Source organism: Electrona antarctica (assembly GCF_951216825.1).
Source record: "Electrona antarctica genome assembly, chromosome: 16".
Taxonomy (NCBI): Eukaryota; Metazoa; Chordata; class Actinopteri; order Myctophiformes; family Myctophidae; genus Electrona; species Electrona antarctica.
In genome coordinates, this window is record NC_136797.1 from 45344350 (window position 1) to 45357004 (window position 12655).

Consider the following 12655-nt stretch of genomic DNA (forward strand, 5'->3'; position numbering starts at 1 on the left):
CAGATTAGTTTTTTTGAGGAGTGGTTGAATGATTGCCTTTTTTAAATTAGATGGAACACGGCCGGATGTTAGTGATGAGTTTATTATAGAGAGTAGGCAGGGGCCTACAGATGAAAAGACATCCTTTAGCATTGATGTGGGCAGGACATCTAGCGGACAGGAAGATGTCTTCATCGACCTCACAAGGTCAGTCAATTCTTGCAGGAAGGGGTAATGCTAGCTCTTACTGTGTGCACCTTGTGTATGAAAAATAATAGAAAATCATTACAGTCTTTGTTAGAAGAGACTGGGATGGTGGGAGGGGCAGGGCTGACAATATTGTTGATTGTGTTGAACAGTATTTTAGGATTTCTCTTGCTAGAGGCGATAATGTTGGCGAAATAAGAGGCCCGCACATCCCTGACGAGACTGTTATACTGGATCAACAGCTCCCTTAGCTTGATACGGTCAGCCTGGAGCTTGTTGGCTTTCCAGAGGCGTTCAGCTTTCCGACATTTCCTTCGGAAGGAGCGAGTTGCCTCAGTTAACCAAGGGGAGGAGTTAACAGAGGGGACAGATCGGGTTTTTAGGGGAGCAACCTTATCTAGAATGGCCAAACAGTGCGAGTTGAAAGAGTTAATCAAACTTTCAGTGTCTGTTGAAGGCTGTTCTAAAACTAGTGTGCTGTCAAAAGCTGAAGCAAAATTCTCAGTGGAGGACTCGTTTATTAGGCGTGAGAGCTTCTCTCTCTTGCTGATTGGATAATTAGTATAAAGGACAAATTAAAGGAAATAAAATAGTGATCTGTCACAGAGAGTTCCTCAGTGCAGACGTCATGGATATTCAAGCCTAGGGAGAAGACAAGGTCCAGAGTGTTTCCCCTAATGTGTGTGGGACCTGACACATGCTGAGGGAAATTGAATGATTCTGTGATACTTGAAAAATGTATTGCAAAGCTATTTGTGGTATCATTAATGTGGATATTAAAGTCAGCTAACATTATGATCCTCTCAAGTTTGATAATAGAGGTTAAAAAATTACTAAACTCAGTCAAAAAAGAACCATTTGGACCAGGAGGGCGATAAATTAAAACACAATAAAATGGATTGGAGCGTCCTACTTTGGCCATTAATAGTTCAAAAGAGGAAAAAGAACCATAACTCACTGTCCGGGTTAAAAATCGGTCCTTGTGGACCACTGCTAGGCCACCCCCTGTATGACCCGTGTTCCTGGGAGCACAGATGAACGAACAATCTGCTGGACAGAGCTCAATCAGTGAGGTGTAGTCCTCTGGTTTTTGCCATGTTTCTGTGAGAAACAGAAAATCTAGTTTTTTTGTTTTGAAAATATCATTCCAAATAAATGACTTATTATTAATGGAGCGGGCATTTTGCAGCGTAAATTTAAATGATTGCGGGCCAACAGAACTTCCAGCAGTGGGAACCTGTGGAAGCGTTCGGAGGCATGTTTTGGGTGGAACATGATGCGGGTGTCTAATATTACGGGGACGGTGAGATATAATAACAGGGATAACAGAGGGGGCCATGGCAATTTGTGGTGGGGGGGAGTGGAAATGTGGAGGAAGGGGATGTGTTGTTAGTAATTGGCATCATGTAGTGACACTGTTGGTGAGCTGGCGGGTGATGTTAGAGGCCAGTATTTTTTTCCCCTTGTAATTTAAATGAATATTGTCATAAAATAACTGAGGTTTCTTCCAAACAGAGTCAAAATTATCAATATAGCCATACCCACAGGCAACACAGACATTTTGAATCCAGTTATTGGTGCTGAATAGACGGCTGAATATTTCAGAGCGCCTACTGAGTGTTGGCATTAGGCCTGAGAAAATGCAGTTTTTCTTCAGAGTTTCAATGAAATTGGCTAAAGTCTCATAATCCTTGTGTACTTGTGCAGATTGGGCGGGCCCTGATTTTATGTAATTTAGTCCTACATGGATAATGACAGTATGGACCGATTTATGATGCTGGAGAATAGCTGGGATGTGTGTATGTAGGTCCTTGATTTTTGCACCAGAAAATGAGTATGTAATACCATCTGGGATGGCTACATGTCGTACCAGACTATCTCCCACAAGGAGATACTTTGGGGGCGATATATGAAGGGGGCTGACATGACCAGCATTGCGTTTCTGTAGTAGTAGTAGTAGTAGGAATAACTTCATTGACTGGAGTGGGTGGGGCGGGGTTACTGACTACAGTCTCAGCTGGGATGGTGACGTCATCGTTTAGAACAGCTGTGTCCGTTCCCCTGTTGGAAGTGGACGGTGGAGATGAAGAACAGGTCGGACAGGTTGGCGACGGCAAGAGGTGAAGGATAATATGGAGGAGAACACTGTCTGCGTTTGTGATCCTTTTTTGGAGTCAGCGAGGTGCAGTTTCGCTTCCGAATGGAGTTGGGATTTGAACGGAGCTGTTGTTGTTGGGCACCACGTGAGTGGTTGAGGTGGACTGGAAAGACATGGTGGAGGGGGGGGGGGAAGTGGGGGGCGTGAATGGCTGAAGTGGACTGGAAAGGCATGGTGAATGAGGGGGGGGAGGGGTCGTGGGGGGGAAGGGGGGGCCGTGAATGGCCGAAGTGGGTTGGAAAGGCTCGGAGGGGAGGGGGTGGTTGGGTGGTGCTGGGGGGTTCTGGGGAGGGAGGGCAGTCTGTGAATACAGGTTGGCTAGAACGTTTAATGCTTGGGACATGAGGGAGGGGGCTGGAGGGGGGGGTGAGGGGACTGTGTAGGTGAAGATGGCTGTTGGTTGGGCGGTGGGTTGGCTGTGTGAAGACGTGGTGGGGGGAGGGGGAGGGAGGTGGTGGTGAGACTGGACCATGGCACAGGGGGTGATCTTTTCTTCTGGGCTTTTTGGGGGGGGGGCGGGTCGGTCGGCGGGACTGCCGAGCCTCCGGCTCTGACGTCACCACCGTGCGACGTTCCCGCAGGGGAGGAGGACACCAGCATGGCTGATGTAAATAGTTGGAACAACACTGGTTTAGTGGCGGCCCGAGAAAATAGAACGTTGCGGGAGCGGAGCGCTCTTTGGAGACCGGCTACAGTCCAGTCTTGTATAGAGAGGGTGGGGGACACAACTGACCTGGGTGGTTGTGCTCGTGTGCGAGAGCTGCGGGTAGGAGCCGCGCTGCTGGAAGCTCTGGAGCGGGAGTCGGGAGGTGGAGGACGGTGGGTGGACTGAGCCGTCCTTCTCGGTCTAATGTGGAGCTCGGCTGGTGTTTGCGCGAGCGAAGCCGAGAGGTGGCTGGACCTCACTGCTAGAAGAGTCGGCGGGTCGGGTGGAGGAGGAGGAGGTGGCGAAGACGGCAAGAATTCCTCGTCGTCCGAGGCCATCAGGGTAATTAGGTGTCATTATCCATGGTAGGTTGAGCGAGTTTTCGTGAGCGTAACTATGCTTTGGTTTTCGTTGAAAAACTGTGCATGAGTGGGTTTAAATACCGTCCTTGATTAACTAGAGAGGTGGAGATAAGGGAGGAGTTGTTATCAGGAGAATCAAGCAGGTGAGATTAGGAGTTGGCGTTGATCGGATTGGTGGTGGTGGTGACGTGACGGAGAGAGATTGTTTTTGGTGTGGTCTCCCCTCCTGAACCTGCGTTGTTCCAACTTCATTACAGGAGAGCAGAAAGCAAAGATGTCCCGTGGACAGACGTGGTCAGCTGAGGAGACCGGAGCCCTCATCGATATATGGTCAGACGAAAACACATAAATCAAATGCTCAAAGAAACACATAAAGATAAGTGGCGGTGCGGGAGATGTAAAAGAAAAGTTGTACGACACCCTGGATGCCATACTGGGCGACAGACCAACTACCAGCCCCAAACATTTTGTCGAGTCCAATGAAGATTCTTCTACAGAAGATCAGGAGCACGAGGATCACAGTTCCGTGGATGTCGTGGACTCAGAGATAAGTGGTAGGTTTGATTGTGTATATCTGCCTGTCTGTGTGTAATTTGCGTAAACATGGAGCTGTCTATGTGTGGACCCGAGTGGGGACTTTCTTCATCTGTTTAAATATAAAGCTAACATGGCATATATGCATGATAATGGTAGGCATATGATCGGAACACTATGGGAGTAGCCTACGTATAAATCATTGTCATTCATCAGCCCCACACACACCCTCACACACACACACACACACACACAGTAACGTCGAGTCCCTGACATCCCCCTGTTACCGTTACCCACACGTTACGTCCTAACCATTACTCGAAATATAGTGTAGTTTATGAATTGGACACATTTTATGTTGACACAGCACATTTTTAACTTAAATTGTATTGTGTATAATTTATAGGGGATCAAAATTCATTGGACCTGCTGCAGGACAATGAGAGCGCTGGGAGCAACAGCCAACGGTGGGCAATTCCTGGTGCCAAGTACAGAAAAAGAAAAAAAGCAGAGACCACAACACACCATGTTCCAGAAAAGAACAGGCAAGAGATGGACCTTCCGAGACCAGCCACAGGTACTGTACGTCAGCTGGACTACATACTTGTGAGGCGAAAGTGGAGGAGCTCCATCTTGAATGCTGAACCGTTCAGCACTTTCAGCTCTGTGGGCTCTGACCACCGCGTGGTCTCCATGAGGGTGCGACTGAGCCTCAGAGTCCCCAAGCCAAGCCCCAAGATCCGGCACGACTGGAAGGTATTCGCAGCCGACCCAGGCCTGCAAGCCAGGTACACGGAGGAGGTTAGGAGGCGCTTTCGGCAGCTGGACAAGGGAGCTGAGCCCAGCAGCGAATACGAGAGATTCGTTGTTGCGAATGAGGAGGCGACCAGGCTGTGCGTGCCAATGCTGGACAAAGCCAGAGTGTCCATGCGTTCCAGACATCCGGAGGTTGTAGCTGCACGCAGCAGGGTGGAGGAAGCACGGCTCAACTTTGCGCGTGAACCAACCGTGGAGAGACGTGTTGTACTGAATGAAGCCAAGCAGTTTCTCTTCAGTACATACGTGTTCGGTTATTTGGCGATGGTAGGCCTGGGCTCCGACCAGCCCAAGAGACAAGCAGATTGTTAGAGACTAATACGCACAATTTTGAACTAAACGTTCCAATAATAGCTTATCTTTGACGAACTCAAACATGCTTTTTTATAGGGTTTTTATTAATTCATTATTAATCAAACACATATAACATACATTCACACGTTCTGTTCACACTTCCCCCAACACAAGATGAATTCAGTACTCTGGAGCTTCGTCCTATTAGTCTGGTTCTACCCTGCTCTGATGGTTAGGAATCTAGCTACTATTAAACACTCTAAGCTGACCAGAATCGGCCCTGTCTCAGGACTATCAGATCTTGGTAAAGCTTAGCTTCCTTGTTGTAATGCAGACTTAGTTCAGTGATATGTGTATCACTAAGTGGTTTTAAATCTACGTTCAGGATAAAACAGAGGGAGAAAAGGACAAAGAATATACATTCAGTTACCCTTCTGATTAAACAATACAAGTTATTAATAATGCACAATTATATATAGCATTTATAATCACCGCTGGCCCTCTGCTGCTCTTCATGTTACGGTGGTATGGTGGTTGAATCTGCCTCTTTGCTGGCCATACAGTATACTTAAAGCAAGCTCTCTGACTGAAGTCACACCTCCATGCTAACACTGTAAGCCAATGGGAACCCGGACCATGCTTCCTGCCTTTCTCTCTGAGAGAGGCAGTTTGTAATGCAGTCAGCTTCCTGCCTGCACTGCTGACCTTAGGCTGTTAGACTATCACATATTTATTATTTAGGCTTTTTACCAACCCAATATATGATAGATTATTAGAACACATTAAACAATTGACGAGGAATTAAAGATTGGTTACTTCATCCTAACATTTGCATGTCCTTTAAAGTAGTGAGTTGACTCTCCTCTGGAAGGTGTCATAAACTATAGACCTTTCACAGCTGGAATGCTGACAAGCAGCCAACCCCCAGCAAGGAAGTGGCCTGGCATTTATGACCTCCCAGGCTCTCCTTACCTCACAAATGAGCAGTAATTCTCTCTTCTTTGGAAATACACTTAGACCCCATAATCCAATATATTTTCTACTCCCATTATGAGTACAAATCTTGCACACCCATAAATATCCCGACAATACGACACCATAAAAGGAGAGGAACTGATGGAGAGCGTACAAAGAGTGCAGGCAGCTCATGGTGAACGGCAATATGGGGAGGCCTGGAGAGTCATCAATGAGATGACTGGGCGGAAGAGAGCTAAGGAGGGACAGGTGGAGGGACACAGCCCAGAGGACAGGGTGACTACCTGGTTCGGCCACTTCCGGGGGCTCCTGGGTACAGCAGCGGATGGAGTTGAGGAGGATGTGCCGGCAATCCTCCAGGGCCTGGACATCGAAGATGGTCCCTTCACGACCAGTGAGCTCTCCAAGGCGAAATCCACAGTGAGGGAGGGCAAGAGTGCTGGGCCAGATGGCATACCCCCAGAGGTCCTAAAGAACTGTGACCTTGATGACCTCACCCTGGAGTTTTGCAACCTGGCACTAATGAACAACAAACAGCCTGAAATATGGTCTCTGTCCAACATCATTCCAGTGCCTAAAGCTGGGGACCTCTCAAAGCCAGACAACTACCGAGGCATCAGCCTGACTTGTATCACGGCAAAGGTTTACAACCGAATGATACTAAACAGGATACAGCATGCCATCGACCCTCTCCTGAGGGAGAACCAAAATGGCTTCAGAGAGGGGAGAACTACCGTGGCACTGAGGAGAATGATTGAGGAGGTGAAGAAGGATAACTTGACTGCTGTACTCGGCTTCATCGACTTCAAAAAGGCATTTGACTCGATTCACAGAGGCACAATGGTGAAGATCTATTAAGGCCTACGGTGTCCCTCCCAACTTGCTCCGGGCAATAGAGACCATGTATGCAGGAACAAGGGCCAAGGTGGTGACCCCAGATGGCAACAGCGAGGAGTTTGATATCCGGGCCGGGGTAATGCAGGGGGATACACTAGCCCCCTTCCTCTTCATCATAGTCCTGGTCTATGCACTCAGGAAAGCCATCAGAATAGAATAGAACTTTATTGTCACATCACATGAATTACAAGTACAACAGTGGGTGAAAAGCATTGTAGTGCAGCTTGAAACAACAACAGCAGTTGAAAGTGCAAAAAAGTGCAAAAAACCTTAAGAACGTTTGATTACAAACCTAACGACACTCATATTAATAAATAGATAAAGATAAAACAACGATAATTAAGTCCAGTGTGTCCAGAGTGTACAGCCAGTCCTACACTACTGCTTATTTAGCAGTCTCACTACCGTGGGGAAAAAACTGTTTAGTGTCCTATTGGTGGTACTTGGGATGCTAAGAAACCGTTTGCCAGGGCGAGGGTTTCTGCAGGCCTGAAGAGTTTATGGCTGGGGTGGTAAGTGTCTTTGATGATCCGATTCGCTTTGGCTGTGCATCTTTTTTCATAGAGTTCTTGGAGGGATGGAAGTTCACCTCCTATGATGCGCTGGGCCGCTTTCACCACCCTCTGCAAGGCCCCCCTGTCGAGTGCGGTGCAACTGCCATACCAAGCAGTACAGCAGTACAATAGCACGCTCTCGACCGTGCTGTTGTAGAAGCACCTGAGGATTCTGGGGCTGACACTGAACTTTTTCAGCTGCCGGAGGCAGTGGAGGCGTTGTTGGGCCTTCTTTGTCACGTGTGTGGTGTGTGTTGACCATTTAAGGTCTTGAGTGATGTGTACCCCGAGGAACTTGAATTCACTGACCCTCTCCACCGCCACTCCATCAATGTAAATAGGGGCGTGCTCTCTCCTTGGTACCCTGTAGTCCACAATCAACTCCTTGGTATAGATAGATGGTTTTTAGCATTGAGGGTGAGATTGTCCTCCTGGCATCGTAGAGCCAGTAGTCTGATCTCCTCTCTATATGCAGTATCATCGTCATTAACAATCATGCCCATGACTGTCGTGTCGTCCGCATACTTGACCATGATGTTGGAGCTGAGCTTGGTCTCGCAGTCGTGGGTATAAAGGGAATAGAGGAGGGGGCTCAGCACACAGCCTTGGGGGGCTCCAGTGCTAAGGGTCAGGGGGTCAGATGTTATGTCACCCATTCTCACAACTTGGCAGCGGTTTGTCAGGAAGTTCAGTATCCAGGTGCACAATGCCGGATGCACACAGGACTTTGAGCTTTGCATCGAGCCTGGCTGGAACTATGGTGTTGAAGGCTGAACTATAGTCCACAAACAACATCCTTACACACCTGCTGCCCTTGTTCTTCATGTCCAGATGTTGGAGGGCGGAGTGGAGAGCCAGTGCAATTGCATCGTCGGTCGATCTATTCTTCCGGTATGCAAATTGCCAGAGGTCCAGAGTAGGGGGCAGCATCGCACAGATGTAGTCTCTCATCAACTTTTCAAAGCATTTACATGCAATGGAGGTTAGAGCGACAGGTCTCCAGTCATTCAAGCCTGCCACCTTGGACTGCTTTGGGACCGGGACAATGGTGGACATCTTGAAGCTGGCAGGGACCACTCCTTGGAAAAGGGAGAGGTTAAAGATGTCCGTGTAAACATCTGCTAGCTGGTCCGCACAGGCCTTGAGGACACGGCCTGGGATATTGTCCGGGCCTGAAGCCTTGTGGATATTCAGCCCTTTAAAGGCTCTCCGTACATCATGGACAGAGATGGACAGCGGGCAGGTGTCCCGGGATGGGGACGGTGCAGGTTGTGCGGTGTTTGTGGCCTGCTCAAACCGGGTGAAAAAGATGGACTGACTGACTGACTGACTGACTGACAGACAGCGACCGAGCAAAATAGACAGCGGGTGAGCGATCGCTAAATTATTAGATAGATTGTGGATGATGACGTTATTGTATGATCAACTGATACATTTTGTACAGGTATTGATAGTCATTAGAGTTGTCATTATATTTAATGTGGACGAGTGGACGAGAGCAGGGTCTTGGCTTCACCCTAACACCAAGGAGGTCGAGACGACATCCCAAAGTAGTCCTGACAGACCTGGACTATGCGGATGACATCAGCCTGCTCTCCGACAACGTGGAACAAGCTCAGGAACTCCTGAACAGAGTGGAGCTGAAGTGTGCCAATGTTGGCCTTAGGGTAAATGCCAAGAAAACTGAGGTTATCACCTATAACATCTCACCGGAACATCTACCTCTCACAACAACAGGAGGCACTGTGCTGAAGGAAGTCAAGGACTTCAAGTACCTGGGCTCATGGGTCAACTCAACCGAGCAAGATCTGAAAGTGAGGAAGGCAATCTTCCCCGACAAATCAAACTCAGCTTCTTCTACGCAACACTGGAGTCTGTTCTCCTATACGGCAGTGAATGCTGGACCCTGAAGCCAACCCTGCAGAAGTCCCTTGACGGGTGCTACACCAGAATGCTGCGTGCAGTACTTAACATCAGCAAGACTGTACATGTTACTAACAAGACTCTGTATGAGGGATTACCAAGGGTGAGCCAGAAAATAGCAGCCAGGAGAATGAGACTAGCAGGACACTGCCAAAGGCATCAATAACTGCCAGCCAGCAAACTGGTGCTCTGGGAACCAACACACGGGCATCGATCACGAGGACGTCCCACGCTAACATAATGTGGATGTACTCAAGAGCGATGCAGGAGCGCAAAGTACCAACGAACTGGCCAGATGTATGGAGAACCGGGATGACTGGAAACGACGATGGAGGGCTCGTCTGAGGACGACCTAGAGAGACAACAGCGTTTTGGAAGGCTTCGTCGAGCACAAGAAGCATATGGATGAGGCTGACCAAAAAAGGCAAGATCAGGAGAGTTTGGCTTTCGAAAACTTCCTTAAAATGTAACAACAGGCCGATGAGTTACATAGCACTACATAACCGTTAGATTACACATTATTATTGTTATTACTATCCTAATTCACATTACCCTCATTACCAATGATCATTATCATTTATGTTGTTACTGAGTAATGTTGTTTTTGTTGTTATTTTTAATGTTAACATAATTACAATAATTTCAATTAATTAAATATAATGACAACTCTAATGACTATCAATACCTGTACAAAATGTATCAGTTGATCATACAATAATGTCATCATCCACAATCTATCTAATAATTTAGCGATCGCTCGCCCGCTGTCTATTTTGCTCGGTCGCTGTCTGTCAGTCAGTCAGTCAGTCAGTCAGTCAGTCCGAGTACTTCCTTAGAATGCATGTTGGGACGGCTTCCGGGTCACCAGCTAGGGTCACCAGTGAAATGCATGTTGGGACGGACACAGATTAATACTGGGACACACTTTTCCGCGTAACTTGAGTTGTTTCGCCCACTGTCTATTTTGCTCGCAATAGACAGCGGGCGAGCGATCGCTAAATTATTAGATAGATTACCCACATACCCATCATTTGCTGTTCATATTCAAAACGGGTAAAAACTAGTATACTTCATTTCACTTTGGTATGCTGTATTTGGCCAAAAGGATTCGCTTGAGCATTTTTTTTAATTTTGAGAAGTTACTACTGTGTTTGACTTCCTCTGGTAGGCCATTCCCCTCGGACAGAGATACACATACTCTTCCGAGTGGTCTTGGCACTGGGTTGTTGGAAATTTAAGTCTCCTCTCAACTCATACCCCCCTTCCCCATTCTTGAAATATGACAAGATATTCTTGGGAATTTGTCTATTTCTTACTTTATAAATAAAGAGCACCGAAGTCTGACGTTACTTTCAGTAGAGGGCGTCAGTCCCCAGGTTCATGTATTTTTTTATTTGCATTGTAATCTCCATAGGGGGATTTTAGGTCACTTCATATAAGAACTGTGTTTGAAAAATAAACCGACCACCCCGGCCTTTCTGTCTGGGGAGTGGCTGTGCATCGTTAATGATTTCCATTCATATTTAATACAGCCAGTTTCTGTAGAAAATGGAATTAATGTGGCCGCAAAAGCCTTGAAACTACATATGAAGGCAATGTCGCTGCTAATATACGTCATGCCCAGCTGTCAACACATTGCGTTCCTGAGATTCCTCGTTGACGTAAGCTCAGCTGGTGGTGACTCGACTCGTACTAACCACGAAACATTAAATATCAATAAAATAAAAATAAACGTAATTAACATTTAGTTTCTGTTGTGCGACGGGCAGATGCAGCCACCCGCCTACCCGGAAATGTAGTCTCTGGGTTGTCTGGCTCGTTTCTAACGCTTATTTTGTTACTCTTTTGGTATATTTGTACATTTCCACCTTCAGTCGATGCTTCATATCCATATGAGTGAAAAGGCCGGGGTGATCGGTTTATTTTTCAAACACAGTTCTTATATGAGGCGATCTAAAATCCCCCTATGGAGATTACAATGCAAATAAAAAGTACACGAACCTGGGGACTGACGCCCTCTACTGACAGTGACGTCAGGACTTCGGTGCTCTATAAGAGCTGTTTTAAGTTCAACTAAATCAGTAAACTTCAATGTATTTGACCTTAAAAACAGTTTGTTAAGGTGGCCTTACACTAGCCGATTTTTTTCCAATCTGAAATCTGATAGCACCACACACTACAGGATAATTGGAGCGGGGCAGAGCAAATATCAAACATTCTTGATGTTGATCGGGCCGATCCCGATCGCGCTTTGAGCGGTCGGGCACCCCCCGAGCGTCAAAAATGCCCGATTATCGGCTAGTGTAAGGCCACCTTTAGTGTGATCATAATACCCTACCTCATGCACTATTCTAATAGCTCTCTTTTGTATTATGACAAGTGGCTGGAGGTTTCCTTTGTAAGTATTTCCCCAGACCTCCACACAATAAGATAGATATGGTAATATTAGCGTATTGTATAATGTGAGCAGTGACTTATAATTCAATAAATACCTTGTTTTGCCTAGAACACCAACACTTCTTGCTATTTTGGACCGGACATAGACTATGCTACTTTATATGGGATTTCCAAGTGAATGTGTGGTAAATTATTACTCCTAAAAAGGTGTTCTCATAGACTCTTTCCAACTTCCGGCTTGTGGTTTCCTGCCTGATGACTACAAATCAGTGACTACAACATGACGAAAGTTACCATCCACTCCTGACCGGATCATAAACCCTAAAAGGAATGCTTCCCAGGCTATCCAGCCTACAACAGATGATGTGGCAGGTTGGAGGTTAACATAATTTGATCAAACAGCACCATCTTGTGGTTATAATAAGTAGTTATTAAAGTTCCAGGTAGCCCTATTAAAAGTTAGGGTTAGGGTTAGCACTCCATTGGCAGTTGTGATAATACTACTAGTGATGGAAATCAGTCCATAGTCACTATGGCCTGATTTCATGGCCTGATACACTTATTTTCAAGTGTTAAGACACTATGGCATATAGTGTCTTAACACTTGAAAATAAGTGTATTGATTTATGCATTATAATACTATGTCAAGTGTGCAATAAGTCATACAAATAAAACAATGTAGTTAAATAATGTTCTACTTAAATGTTTTGACCCCCAGGGACCTCCAGGGGTCAAAATTAGCGAGAATCATACCCCTAGACCAACGAGCCTGGCTTCCTCCCTTGTCCTTTCTGACAATGAGCTTCTACAACAGATGATGTGGCAGGTTGGAGGTTAACATATAATTTGGTCAAACAGCACCATCTGGTGGTTAGTGGTTCTACCAGGTAGGCCTATTAAAAGTTGTCATCAC